Raw genomic sequence first — 15,721 nt, 5'->3', positions numbered from 1 at the left:
ACCTTTTGTGATTGTAAGGTCAGTATTTTTAACTACTATTGTTGTAGAAGAGAGACACCTGAGGTGTGTTCTATTTTTTATTGCCTCTTGGGTATCCTTGAATCCTACCCATATGTGGGTAGGGTTCTTGGAGTACCAAGATATCTATATTATGTTCTTCTAACTTGAGTTTGATCTGATCTGCAACAGCTTTTACTCTTTGAGCAATAGCTGTTTGATCTGATCTGCAACAGCTTTTACTCTTTGAGCATTCAATTGGACAAGATTTAGAGCCCTAGTCACATTTATTTTCAAACTGGCCCATAGTTGGTCCTAGATTGTACGAATTTTACCTTTTTTTTTTGGTTTTTTATAACAGGGGCATTCATCATACCTGATACTGTGGCTATAGTCAGTCAGCCATGCTGCTTTATAGGTAGCACATTTTGCCTACCTATAAAATTTTGGCAATTCTTGTAGTCATGGCCAGGAACTGCACAGTGACCACATGCAGGGTTTTTTAATGCAAGTCCTTGGTGGTATAACCATATGTGACAATTAAAGACTTTTTGTACAGGGAAGTGCTTCCTGAATCTGATGTGGCCATCCAGCATAGATTCTTTGCTGTCCTTGTAGTTGCTTCCAAATCTTGGGGGGAAATTTCTACTATGATATTTATCTTGCAATTTTTCTGGATTTTTGTAGCTCTTAAGTTGGAAGTGTTCAGCAAACTTTTTTTTTTTTATGAAAACCCCAAACACAAGAGGTATTAGAACTTATAATACTTAGTACCGTGCTTAGGTTGGAGGTTGAGAAGACTGTGTTTGTTTATTTGGTTTTTAGGAGCATTAGCAACTAAGGCCATATTGCTCCGGGGATATGTGGTGGTCATTCCCTGACCTTTCCGCATCCTCCATATTTTGGTGGTCACGGGCTTGAACTTTGGTCTAATCAAGAAGCAATGTGCTACGCACTGCTGCTCTTGCCCACCGGGCTATGGAGGCACCATTGAGAAGACGAAAGAAGATATTTGTTGACGTTACACTTGAACTTCTGTAGAATGTAATTTTCCGGAAATACAAAGTACATATAAAGGAAGGTTGTTCCAGAAAATGGCAGTTGAATGAACAAACGAGGACGATGAAAAATTGGTTCTGTGAGTTTGAAGTTGGATGGTAAATGGATGTTGGCTGGTGGCGGCACATGTTCGGACTGTTTTGAAAGAGAGAGCAGGAATTATAGATGCCAATTCAGAGGAACAGTGTTCATGGAAGTATCTGTAGAAAAGGCATATGAAACATAGTGGAGAGACTCTGTTAGAGATGAGTCATTAATTAACCTAATTGCCCTCTTCTGAATGGAATATAGAAGCCTGAGAGAGGTTTTGAAGGCACCGTCCCAGAGTGGGAACAATATTCCTTGGTAGGGTGGATTTGTGATTTGTGCAGAGTGAACAACTGCTTGGAAGAAAAGTAATGCCAAGAGTGAAAGAGAAAACAGAGATTTTTAGATGCAGATGAATCAATATTTGTAATGTGCTTGTGCCAAGAGAGATTAGAAGCCAGGGTAATCCCCAAAAGGGATATATCAACTTTCTTAGAAATCGAAGTGTCACCAGAGATAAACATAGGAGCAGGAGAATCCTTTTTGCAAGACATAAGACAAGACTGAGTTTTAGAAGGATTGAAATCAACTAAGTTGTCTTTGCCCTACTGGAGAATTACCTGGAGATCGGCATTTAAGGAATTGGTAGCGGATATTCGAGAAGTTGAAGCTGATTGAGCAGGGCAAGGTTTCTCAAAATGGAAAGTGGAATGCAATGTGCTATCATTGGCAAAACTGTGGATAGGATTTCCAGTCAATGGAAGAAGGTCATTAATATACAAAAGGAAAAGAGTGGGGGAAAGAACTGAACCTTGGGGGACACCAGCATTAGTGGAAAAGTTAGAAGTTGGGGAGCCATCTGCCATCACCCTTAGTGAGCGATCAGAGAGAAAACTGGATAACCAATTGCAAAAAACAGTTGGCAAACCATAAGATGGAAGCTTGTTTAGGAGACCTTTATGCGAAACACGATCGAAAGCCTTTGAGATGTCAAGAGCAACTACTTGTGTTTCACCGAACCTTTCCATTGAATTAGTCCATAAATGGGTAACATAAGCCAGAATATCACCAGTGGATCGACACTGACGGAATCCATACTGGCGATCGTTGATCAGACGGAAGGTTTCTAGGTAGTTTAAGAGTTGGTGGTTAATTGATTTTTCCATTACTTTAGAAAAAATAGAATTAATTGCAATGGAATGATAATTGGATAGGAGGGATTTGTGACCCTTTTTAGGAACTGGCTGGATATGAGCAAATTTCCAAGCAAAAGAAAAAACACCTTTGAAATAAAAAAGTGAAAAAAGGTAGCAAAGAACAGGAGCACAGGTTTTGAGAACAAATGAAGAAATACCATCAGGACCTGGAGCTTTCTTAGCATCAAGATTTGTCAAAATCTTTCTGACATCCTTTTGATGGAAGACCACAGGAGGCATTGAATGGAGCATGCTAGGAATGGTGTGAGGTGTTTTACCAAGATCATTAATACATGAGTTGTAAGAAAAATGGGATGCTAGCAGGTCAGCTTTATCCTTGGGTGAAGTGACAATAAAACCATCTGATTTTGACAGAGGTGGGAGCAGAGATGGGCAAAAGTTGAGGCCAATAGCTTTGGCAAGAGACCAGAATGCTCGGCTACCATTAGGGCAAGAATCAAGTTTTTTACTCTTACTCTGTTCAAAATAGAGTTTGGATGCATTAATAACTGCTTTACAATTGTTGCAAGGTTTGGTGTAGGCAGAAAATGAATTGGAAACAAGCCAATTACGATATGTAACATTCTTCTCCTGAAAGCCCTTTGCACATTTATTGGAAAACCAACGTTTAGATAAAGGATGAGATTTTAAAGTGGAGTGTGGAATAAAGCATTCCATTCCTACAGGAATAATTTCACTGACACGATCTGTGCAAATGTTGATATCAGAAGTTTTGAAACAGTAATCCAACCAAGTAAAAGAAGAAAATAAATCTTGCAGGTCATCCCATTTTGCATTCTTGTAATGCCAAAAAACACAAGGTTGGGAATAGCCATGAGATAAAGGCTCCATTGGAGAAGAGACAATCACTAAGTTGTGATCTGAAGTGCCTAAAAGACCTCACTTTGACAGTGTACTTAGTTGTTTGTGAGAAAAAGATCAAGGGTGTTGGCTGTATGATTAGGATTGTCTGGTATTCTGTAGGTAAATGAACAATCTGTGCAAGGTCATTAGTAATTGCAAAAGCCTGAGCATCTCGACCAGCTGGGTCGGTGTGACTAGAAAATGGAAGCCAGCTGGAGTTGTGAACATTTAAAATCACCAAGGAAAATTACCTCACTGTTAGGAAAGTTGGACTGGAGAAAGTCAAGTTGAAAATAGAGGAAGTCAAAGAGCTCCAAGTGATTGGTGGAGTTGGGAGAATGGTAGAGACAACAGATGAATTTGACAGAATGAGGTAGAGAGATTTTAAGCCAGAGAAGATCGAAAAGAGGAGATTCGAAATTACCAAGTCTCTGACAGGGAATATTAGAATGGACTTATGCACAAGTACCACATTTGTGGCAAAAGGAATCATACAGCGAATAATTTGGGCAACTGAGATGAGCAGTAGTTGAATCAACCGATAGCTGAGATTCTGTCAGAAAAAGTACATGGGGTTTTGCAGACTGCAAGTGGAAATGGACATCATTGAGATTAGAATTGAGACCACGCATATTTGTGAAATGAACTAGGAAGTTTTTGGAAGGTTTAGTTCTTTTTGCAGATAATCTTCCTCTATTAGTTTAACAATTCATGGTGTATTCAATAGTAAAAAAAAAATGGGTGGAGGGGGGAAGCATGATAAGGACATACCCAGATCCTTGACATAACGTCACCTCGACGATGCTCCTCCTCCTGCATACTCACTGCTCAGACTACCTCCAGTCATTATCTGGCAAGATTATATGCTAGCTGATCCGAACCCTCCTAAAGAGTTACAATAGATTTGGGTTGATGTACTATCCAGCGGTCGGCTTGCGAACTCAGTTTTAGAACTGTACCCTCAAAATGTAAGAACGAATCTCGCCATGATGTCTATCATAACCTCAAAAGTCATCAGTCACACTGCATGATCGAAGAGATGGGGAATGGTTGACCGGAACTTAGCTCTGGAGACTAAACATTGGTTGCACCACTTCAAGTCTCCAATAAGCCAAATGGTGGTATTGCACCGGTCGATAAGTCATCTACCACCTATTATTGCCTGGTAACACAGAGGGGCAGCATTCCTCCATGTGTGTGTAGGCATCACACCTTGACCCCTGCTTAAGTTGGTTCACACCTGGGTAGAACCTACAGTGCTTGTGCATTGGGGGTTATACCCAGGATTACTAACAGTCCCACCATCGTGAAGGTGCAAGCAGAGGATTTGCCCGTCATAGACTTTGCCAAAATTGGGTCCACGTGACTTGAGTGTCACCCGAATATCAGCGTTTTAGACTCCCAGGTAGCAAGTACAGCTTTTCTGGCATATCTGAGAGAATGTCTGTGACAACCTCGAGGATCAGTGCCAACCTATACTCATTGGAAGTTTTTGTGGTATATGTCTGTCATTAGTTCTTTCTCTTTAGTTTGTATGATGTCAAATAGCAGTATATGTAGATTCTTTCCTTTTTGGTTTTTCTTGTTTTAATCCAAGTTTTAAGATTTCAAGGTTTGTTTCTACCCCTTTTCGGATTTTACTACAGCTTCACTGACTGCCTCACTAGATTTGTAGACTGAGTCGGGTTTTGCTTTTAATATATGTAACTATATTAATATCTTTTCTCCTGGGTATTTCCTTAGATTTAGTAAACGTTAAGTAAACTTAAAGGTTGGGCATTCTCTGTTTTGCCTTGTCTTGCTACTTGAGTATAACTTAGGTGTTCATTTCTTTATAATTGTTTCTTTCCTCAGTCACATTGTCTATTTTAGATCTTAATACTCTATTTTCTGTGTTTAGTTCTATGATGCTTTGCTCAAAGACTATTGAGCAACTAACAATCTGCAGTCTAGTTGCAGAAGCTATTCTGTTCATCTGGTTGTGAAGGAAGTCTTCTAAGTAGAGTTAACTCTTTTTTTTTTTTTTTTAAATTGGGTCTTTCATTTCGTTTATTGCGTGAAACCTTTTTTCCCCTTCTGTTTTATCAATCTGTTCTTTATTTTCTTTCTCTTTACCCTCTATTTTCAACCAGGTTCCTCCCTTTTCTGGCCCTTTTCATACTAAGCAGGCCTGTAGGACATATATCTAAGCCTTCATTATTTATTTAGTTGTTATTGGGAGTTCTCTCCCAAGAGGAGGGAATATTCTTACTTCTGAGTCTTGTATAATGTGTGTTTGAGTCGTGATTTCCATATTTTTGCTTTTATCATCCAGATTTTGTTCTTTTCCAGTCATTTTAACCATTTTTATGTTGAGGGGAGGAATTTAACAGGCTTATTTTCAGTCTACACTGATTACTCAAGAATCATGATATTCCAGTTTTGGCGGGAAAACTGTTAAGAACAAAGAAAACTGTCCCAAATTCTAATGATACGTTAAAATTACTGTTAGAATAGAGTTCCCCATCCAAAATAAGTTGTGCAAGTGGTTTTAACTCTAATATACTCAATCTCTGAGTTTGAGTTGCACGCAATCCAGTGGCTGTAACAATGAGATCGCTGATGCCGTAGTGATTCCACTACGCAAAAACTATAACTAACAAAACTCTTACCCAGATTAAATTACTTATCTTCATCAGCAATTGTACTCAGAAAAAAAAAATCCATAGTGGAATTCTAGTAGCAATACAAATCATCAAGATTGTCGTCTGTCACTATCCGCTGTTTACATCAAGTGGAGCTTCCTGCTGAAGTGTCTGTTCACCTCTGCAACCGCAGTGTCGCCTGTGGCAGAGTATAGTAGAGCAGAAAGATTATACACTAGCTGATCCAGAAGCCTCCTAGAGAGTTACCAATAGGTTTGGTCCGGTGTACTAACTAGCAGCCAGTGTCTCTGTGATGTCCATCATAACCTCAAAAGACGTCAATCATACTGCATGATGGAAGAGTTGGGGAGGATTTACTGTAGCTATGCTCTGGAGACTAAATGTGGGTTCCAACACTTCAGGCCTCCAATAAGCAAAGTTAGTAACCCTGGTTATAGCCCCTTCCCCCCATCGTGAAGGTACAAGTAGAGAATTTGACTGTCACAGACTGACTGAAGGTTCAGATGAATTATAGTTGCGCGCGTGTGCACACACACACACACACACACACACACAGAGAGAGAGAGAGACAGAGAGAGAGAGACAGAGAGAGAGAGAGACAGAGAGAGAGAGAGAGAGAGAGAGAGAGAGAGAGAGAGAGAGAGAGAGAGAGAGAGAGAGAGAGAGACTATTAATGTAACATGCAACCACCATATCATGTTAAAAGTAAATTTAGATCCATTACTGGCTTACTGTTACTGCACGGGCCGATCCTCAAGATTTATATTGGTATATCTGATACTCATTCACTATGGATTTATAGTATTTCATAAAGTATCTGTGGTTGGGTTTCTGAGTACTCTGTCATGGTAGTGAGCTAGATATCATCATTCTTCTCTTCCTTGGTGGTTCCCTTTTATCTCTCTGGGGAAGTTCAGATATTTTTTTTGCCTGGTGCAGCATTAAGCCTCAGGCTTCCTTGCACCATATGGCATAATAATAATATAATGCATGCATGAACTAAGTATCATATGTATTTCATATTTAGATTATCTGAATTCTGCTCTGGTGCTTGACTTTGCAGCTATCTTTATTTCTTTGCCATTTGATGCCACTTGAATTAATCTAATTTTATCAACAGGTCATTTCGGAGAAGGAGATTTTACCACTGACTTTTAGAAATAGAGAAACAAAATCTGGATTGGAAGAAGAAACTAAGATTCTAAATCAAAACCTCTGACTTATGTCAACATCAAATGTGTTCTTCATATTTTCTTGTTGGTAAGTCATATTTCCCTTAAACTTTATCTTTAATTTTGTTATTTTGTATATAATTACAGGCAGGTGGAGACAGCTCCGCAGATACCAATGACTGTTTTAAGTGCCTTTGTGCATTTGCAGATCTTTTTGGGAATCACAGCCTTGACATTTGAGTGGTCAAGGTGACGTCCCATGATTTTTCAGATTTCTTTGTAAAAAAGGCAACACCCAGTGGAACAGTGACTTTTGGGGTTGCAGTGAATAGCAGTTAAGTAGCAGTAAAATAATTCCAGGTGTAGAAAGTGTGCTGTACAATTATCAAATGTTTAAATAAAACAATGCAACTAGGCTTAATATTTTAAGAGTTTAAGATTCTGAATAATAGTGCAGATACACCATAGTCAACTCTTAAAGAAAAACTAAGATAGTAGTGCGAAAGGCATCATTTCTTCTGTATCTCATATTGTGCTCATCTGGGTGGTGGTGCCCACCAAGAATAAGTAACAATAGTCTTCTCTGTTAGTGAAATGTTGCTTATTTGAGGAAGTGCAATACATGGAAACTCATTGTGGATGATGAGCACAATATGAGATACAAATGAAATGGTGCCTTTCACACTACTATCATAGTTTTTCTTTAAGAGTTGACTATGGTGTATCTACACTGATATTATAAAGATAATTATCAAACGTATACTTCCTCCAGTTTTGAAAGTATATGATGTATTAACAAGTCAAGTCTTAAAAAAAATTGTCACACTATTGTTTTGAGATCAATGTTTCAAGCTAATTTTTCTTGAGGACATGGACATTTTGGCATGTAATTATTGATTTTAAGCATTCTTTTAGCACCTAGTGTTACAATAACACTAAGTACCAAAGTGCATGACAGCCCAAGGCTTAACTGACCAAGACACCTAGAACCGCACTTTATGGCAGGAAAAAATTCCTACCAAAAAATAACTTGTAGGCTGAGGAAACCCATTGTAAATGGAAACACTCTTCTTGAAGAAGAGAAGACTAAAAGACTAACACTAGGTATAAGAATTAGAGAAATTGTATGGAAGTGTGATTCTCTTAGTAAGGAAATATACATGGTGTTTCAATTAAAGGCACTGTGGTCTGTTACTTATTTTTAGGTGAAGGCTGTTTGTTGTTTGCACTTTTTTTTTTGTCTTATTTGGGATGAAATTTTTGGATATGATATTAAAATTAGACTGCATATAGCCATTTTGATTTTTAAAATAAAATTTTGCCTAATCAACTGCTTTTGTCCTCAATGGGAAAGTTATTTCCCCATCCTTGGTTTGGTATAAAAACAGAATTGGTGTACATCTGAAAAGAGCATAAATCATTTTATTTGAAGAAAAAAATAAAATAACACAGTGAAAACTTCACACAGTGAAAGTGATAAGAGAACTTTCACAAAACTGTTGCTTTGTTTTCTTTATTTCAAATAAAATTGGTTTACGTTCATTTCAGAAGAATAGCAATGATGTGTTTAAACGAAACAAAGATGGAGAACAACTTTGATATTTACATTGACAAAAAAAAAAAAGAAAAAAATAATAATAATAATATAGAAAACGTAAAATCTAAATGGTAATGTTTAGTTCAACTTTAACAACAAATTCAAATTTCAGCCAAAATTTTACAAAAAAAGGTCCAGATGACAAATAGCCTAAACCTAAAAATAAGATAGACCCTGATGCCTTTTAATTGAAGCCTCCCCTTCCTTGTTGTTAGTGACAAATTATGCAAGTTAGCAGGCTTATACAGCATCAGCCAAAGGGAAAAAAAATCTTTCCACATCACATGTCCATCCCCTACAATAAAACATTAAACAGAACATAAAGTTTCTGATAGGAAAATAACTTAGGAAAAAATTGTTCTAAATTTAGTTTACAGCAGGTCAGAAACTTAGTTTCTTCCCTGTTAGGGAACTTAATGTTCAAGAACCCCAATACACTCATAAAGTTACAGTTTGAGCATTAAAAAGCATCTTTTTTAAACACAAATTATTCCTATTTAATAATTTTGTTTTTATTAAATGCAGAGTTGAACTTTGAACCTGATAAGTGGCATAGTTGGCTGGTTTGACCTGAGAAGTGTTCACAGCAGGCATATTGCTTCACTTTGTGTGTGTTTTCTGTGTTTTCCGTTTCTTATGGAGGGGGAATTGCAGTAATGTGCTAAATGTTTATACGTGGAGTTGGATGTTAGGCGGCAAGTCAGTGAGGATCTAATATATAAAATCCTGTTACAAGAAACTTCTTGTGGGTGCATGAATCATTTCATTGTACCCAAATTTTACTCTAATGAATATTGCTGAAAATTGTTTCAAAATAATCATCTTTTGCATAAAGTATGCTGCAATTTTCTAATATATATTCTGAAACATTTTGAATAAAAGTTTGAGTACATATAGGATGGTAGGAAAAAAAAAAAATTCTGATTTTTAATCATTAATGTGCGACAGATTTGAGAGCACCTGTCAGATCCTGTGTGATTAGTGCTGTGTTTTCCCTCTACTTGCTACATGCAAGTCCTCCATGATACCATGGAAATGTTTGGAATAAAAGGCAGTAAATTAGTGAAAATTGGGCACTTCTTAATGTATTTGCCATCTTGACAATATACTGGAAATAAGAAAAAAATATACATAATTTTTTAATTATTTTAATTTTTTTTATAAATTAAAATTTAAACCAGGATTAAAAATTATCACGACTAGTAGATATTTTCACAAGCATATAAATACACACAGAGATATCCCGTGGAATATCTTAAGCACATATCGAAAAAATATATTCTTAAACTTTAAGTCCAAGTTTTTCAATATATACAGTTTGTTTTAAAAAATTTAATGAATTTTTTTAAAACAAATAATTTGAGAGTCAGATTTGATTCTGCTGCTTTCCCTGCACTTGATGGAATTTCCATAATCAAGCACATAAGGTACATGAAAATCTGCAAATGAAATTGATAATAGTAAATGTTTACTGTTTTATTTTTTAGTATTTTGGCAATAAAGATGGCTGCATAGGGAATTGCGGTCAACTTTATTGCTTATATTCAGTTTATATTATGGCATTAATGATGATTTCGGAAATTGTCATATCAGTGGCCCATTAGTGATGTTGCTGTAATTGGCTTGCCAAGCTGGGCTAGGTGAATGCCAACACTAACAAAATGGAAAGAAGACTTATAAAAATTAAAATAACAATTCCACTTATACGATCAGCTTCATCAAATGTAAAGTCCACTAACAGCGTTGAAACAAGTCAACCAAACATTGACCAAAAACTTGTAATCTGAGTTACATTATCCACTTACAAATTATAATCCAGATAACACATTTCAAAATGAAATAATGACATGTAAGATATGAAATCAAAACTAAATTAACATTAGACATCTTTGTCAGTCGAGAAGTAATTTTTTTGACCTGTGATTTTCATTTTTATTAGAAAAACTTTTGCATTCTCAGCAAATGCTGAAGCCTACTATCACGTGAACCAATGCATAGGCACATGCAGAATATTTAAACTCAGATCTGATTTTTTTATGGACATTTACAGCCGAAACCCATTAAAACACAATTCATTAGAATGTAATTCCACTTATAATACGATGCAAGCATGGCTCCCATTTTTTGTCAGTTGAAATGTGTTTTTAGTCACTGAAGATCAACATTTTGGATTCTTTGAACACGTGGTGATATTTTCAGTTTAACGCGGATCTGTGATATGCATTATCCTTTGATTTCTGTAAGAACAATAATAAATGACCTGTAACTTTACTGTAAAGTGTTTGAAGTATTTACTTCAGTATTTTTTTTTTTTTTTTTTTTTTAGAGTTCACTGGATGCATGTAAAATCAGAAGTTATTTGCATACAAGGCACAATCCTTTTGTTGTTTCATGCCGATAATGATCTGTTTGATTTGCATTTCAAATGAACATACTGACAAGCTGCCTTATTCTATTTAATGCGCTTTTACACAATAGGCTATTCACTTCAACAATTCAAGCATTTTAATAACGTTTTAGTAGTAATTTAAAGAAATGTCTGAAACTTTATAAAAAAAATGGAAGAATTTTTGCTATAGAAGAAAAAATTGCTGTTCTTGATAGAATCAAGTCCGGCGTTCACAAACTGAAGTGGCTAGTGACCTTGGAGTGAATGAATGTTCAGTGTGTGGATGGAAGAAAGAAGAGGAGAAACTTTGCAGCCAAGTCCATGGAAACAAGTGATGAAGATCGCAAGCATTTTAAAATGATTGCGACAACCTCAAGATGAACAATTGGATAAAGCTGTGTTTCAGTGGTTTGTTCAAGAATGGTCTGAAGGCATGCCTCTATTTGGTCACCATCTGCAAATCCAAGCTAAAAAAATTCCACAATCTTCATGGAAATGAGTCCACAGCATTCACTGTAAGCAAAGGATGGCTACCACGTTTTTAAAAGAGTCATGGAATAAACAAAACAGTTATATGGTGAGATATGTTCAGCTGATGAAGCTGCATGCTCTTACCCTGACCAGCTTCAATAATTGAAGATGGTGGCTATACTGCATAACAAGTATATAACTGTGATGAGCTGAGACATTTGTTATAAAATGTTACCCAATTCCATTCTGGCTTGAGAACGATGCTCAAAGAACACAAAGCTTCAAGCAAATGAAAGACAAAGTGACCATACTTTTCTGCGTAAACCAAACAGGAAATCACAAACTGAAGCCACTTTGCGTAGGAAAGTTTAAATCACCGTGGTGCGTCCGTCATGGGAACATGGCCTCCATGCCATTTGTATATGACTTCAGCAAAAATGCATGGATGACTTCCTACATTTTTGAAAACTGATTTCATTAAGAAATTTGTACCTGATGTACAGACTTCCAGCAACAAGGGCTGGATACCAAAGCTCCCTTGCTGCTGGATAACTGCCCTACCCATCCTGATAACCTAATAGCAGAGATGGTAAAATCTGAGTGAGCCACTTACCGAAAAACACCGCATCAAAGATATAGCTTCTGGATCAAGGGATTATATCAACATTTTAAAATGAACTTCAGCAAGAATCTGATACAACAAATAATCACTAGTGAGGATTCTGTTATCTCATTTTTAAAGAACCTGAACTTAATGGAAGTTTTTTACATTGGTGACAAAGCCTAGGAAATAGTGACAAAAAGGTGTATTTCAAAATATTGGGGAAACATATTGGGTGCAAGTCTGATACTGGAAAACTCCCAAGTAGCCAGTGACAGCAATGAAGAGAATGACTTTGAGGGCTTTATAGAGGAAGATGTTGCTGGTGCTGACCAGTTCTTGGAAAGGTACACTAATGAAGGTCTGACAGCAGATGACGTAGCGGATGCCGAGCGAGTACTGTCACAGTTCGTTGATAGAGAAAGAGGGACCACAATAGAATGTTGGGTAGATGGGGACAACTGTCCTACCTATGAGCACGACTGACTTGGAAATAATCAAAAACGGTACTGGCAGAAGTCATGATCCAGATACAACTGAAGACGAGAAGTCAAAGCCACCACTTAAAATTGCAGAGGCACTTGCTGCTTTGCAAACTAGACTTAAATTTCTTGAATTAGTAAAGGCAGATTCCCTTTCAATTTTACAGTTAAAATGCTTTATTGAAATTGTTAAAAAGAAAGATGCAATGAAATAGTCAACCCTTGATGCAGTTTTTTTTAAAAAAAATGAAAGACTTGAAAGTAACAACTAAAATGTGCAAAAGTTTGTTTGCTTATTTCTACTTGGTAGTGGAAAGAACACAGAGTGCATTATGTTTTCCTTTTTCTCCCAAATTTGACTGTTAAATTTCAAAACACAAATATAACAGTCAATATAATCACATGGAAAAGCAGTTTTTGTGAGTATTGATAAACACACAAAAACAACTGCGTGAAAGAAAAATCTCTTCACTCTGGTAATGCTGGGAGAAGTTCCATACAGATGAGTTTCCAGGCCCTTTTTTTTTTTAAATGAAAACCCCAAACACGAGAGATATTAGAGCCTACAGTACTTAGTACCATGCTTGAGATGGAGGTTCAGAAGACAAAATAAGATATTTGTAGACATTAGACTTGAACTTCTGTAGACTGTAATTTTCAGGAAATATTTATGAAGAAAGGTTGTTCCAGAAAAATGCAGTTGAATGAATAAACGAGGAAGATGAAAAGTTGGTTCTGTTAGTTTGAAGTTGGACAGTAAATGGATGTCAGCTGGTGGTGGCACGTGTTCAGACTGTTCTGAAAGAGAGAGAGATCGGGAATTATAAAGTCAATTCAGTCAATGCCCATGGAAGTATCTGTAGAAAAGGCATGCAGCAGAAACAGTATGTCTATGAGACAGCGAGTTGAGACTCTGTTAGAGAGGAGTCATTAATTAACCTAACTGCACTCTTCTGAATGGAATCTAGAAGCCTGAGAGAGGTTTTGGGGGCACCACCCCAGATGTGTGAACAATATTCCACGGTAGGATGGATTTGCAATTTGTACAGAGTGAACAGCTGTTTGGAAGAAAAGTAATGCCGAGAGCGAAAGAGAAAACGAAGTTGATATTTTTTTTTTTTAGATGCAGAATAAGCAATATTTGTAATGTGCTTGTGCCAAGAGAGATTAGAAGTCAAAGTAATCCCCAAAAGAGATATACCATTTTGTCTAGAAATTGGAGTGTCACTAAAGATAAGCATAGGAACAGAAGAATCCTTTTTGCGAGATATAAGACAAGACTGAGTTTTAGAAGGATTGAAATCAACTAAGTTGTCTTTGCCCCACTGGAGAATTACCTGAAGATCGGCATTTAAGGAATTGGTAGCAGATTTTCGAGAAGTTGAAGCTGATTGAGCAGGACAAGGTTTCTCAAAATGGAAAGTGGAATGCAATGTGCTATCATCGGCAAAACTATGGATAGGATTTCGAGTCAAGGGAAGAAGGTCATTAATATACAAGAGGAAAAGAGTGGGGGAAAAAACTGAACCTTGGGGGACACCAGCATTAATGGAAAAGTTAGAAGTCGGGGAGCCATCTGCCATCACCCTTAGTGAGCGATCAGAGAGAAAACTGGATAACCAATTACAAAAAACAGTTGGCAAACCATAAGATGGAAGCTTGTTTAGGAGACCTTTATGCGAAACACGATCAAAAGCCTTTGAGATGTCAAGAGGAACTGCTTGTGTTTCCCCGAACTTTTCTATTGAATTTGTCCATAAATGGGTATATCCACTGGTGATACCAGTGGATCGACACTGACGGAATCCATACTAGCGATCATTGATCAGACCGAAGTTTCTAGGTAGTTTAAGAATTGGCGGTTAATTGATTTCTCCATTACTTTAGAAAGAGTAGAAGTAATTGCAATGGGATGATAATTCGATGGGTGGGATTTGTCACCCTTTTTAGGAACTGGCTTGGATATGAGCAAATTTCCAAGCAAAAGGAAAAACACTTTTGGAATAAAAAAGTGAAAAAAAGGCAGCAAAGAATAGCAGCACAGGTTTTGAGAACAAGTAGAGAAATACCATCTGGACCTGGAGCTTTCTTAGCATCATGATTTGTCAAAATCCTTCTGACATCCCTTTGACGGAAGACTACAGGAGGTATTGCATGTAGTGTGTTGGGAATGGTGTGAGGTGTTTTACCAAGTTCATTAATACAGGAATTGGAAGGAAAATGGGATGTTAGCAGGTCATTTATCCTTGGCTGAAGTGACAACAGAACCATCTGGTTTTGACAGAGGTTGGAGCAGAGATGAGGAAAAGTTGCATCCAGTAGCTTTAGCAAGAGACCAGAATGCTCGGCTACCATTAGGGAAAGAAGCAAGTTTTCTGCCCTTAGCCTGTTCAAAATCTAGTTTGGACTGATTAATAACTGCTTTATGTTCTTGCGAGATTTGGTGTAGGCAGAAAATGAAACTGACGATTTGTAAAAAAGCCAATTACGATATGCAACGTTCTTCGCTTGAACAGTCTTAGCACATTTATTGGAAAACCAAGGTTTAGACTGGGGTTCGAGCCTGTCACCACCAAATACGGAGGATGCGGAAAGGTCAGGGAATGACCACTGCATATCCCGGAGCAATATGGCCTTAGTTGCTAATGCTCCTAAAAACTAAATAACAAATAAACAAACAAACCAAGGTTTAGATAAGCGACGAGATTTTAAAGTGGAGTGTGAAATAAAGGATTCCATTCCTACAAGAATAATTTCACTGACACGGTCTAAGCAAACGTTGACATCAGTTTTGAAACAGTAATCCGACAAAGGAAAAGAAATCTCACAGGTATTTCCATTTTGCATTCTTGTAATGCCAAACAATACGAGGTTGGGAATAGCCATGAAATAAAGGCTCCTTTGGAGAAGAGGCAATCATCAAGTTGTGATCTGAGGTGCCCAGAGGACCACTCACTTCGACCGTCTACTTAGAAGGGTTGTTTGTGAGAAAAAAGATCAAGCGTGTTGGCTGCATGGTTAGGATTGTCCAGTATTCTTGTAGGTAAATGAACAATCTGTGCAAGGTCATTAGTAATTGCAAAAGCCTGAGCATCTCGACCAGCTGGATCGGTGTGACTAGAAAACGGAAGCCAGCTGGAGTTGTGAACATTACAATCACCAAGGAAAATTACCTCACTGTTAGGAAAGTTGAACTGGAGAAATTCAAGTTGCAAATAGAG

General features: G+C 37.2%; 1 protein-coding gene across 1 annotated transcript in view; it reads left to right on the top strand.

The window, feature by feature from the left end:
- LOC150086009 (calcium-transporting ATPase sarcoplasmic/endoplasmic reticulum type-like) overlaps positions 1–15,721 on the top strand; it is a 516,950-nt gene that overhangs the window by 100,993 nt on the left and 400,236 nt on the right. The window contains 1 exon segment of the mRNA XM_090374328.1: positions 6,909–7,048. The gene's annotated coding sequence lies outside the window, so the exon portion shown is untranslated.

This window comes from Mastigoproctus giganteus, chromosome 5 (genome assembly GCF_048544385.1).
Source record: "Mastigoproctus giganteus isolate SK-2022 chromosome 5, ASM4854438v1, whole genome shotgun sequence".
NCBI classification, from domain to species: domain Eukaryota; kingdom Metazoa; phylum Arthropoda; class Arachnida; order Uropygi; family Thelyphonidae; genus Mastigoproctus; species Mastigoproctus giganteus.
Note: the sequence above shows the minus strand (reverse complement) of the source record. Positions and strands in the feature narration are given on the sequence as shown.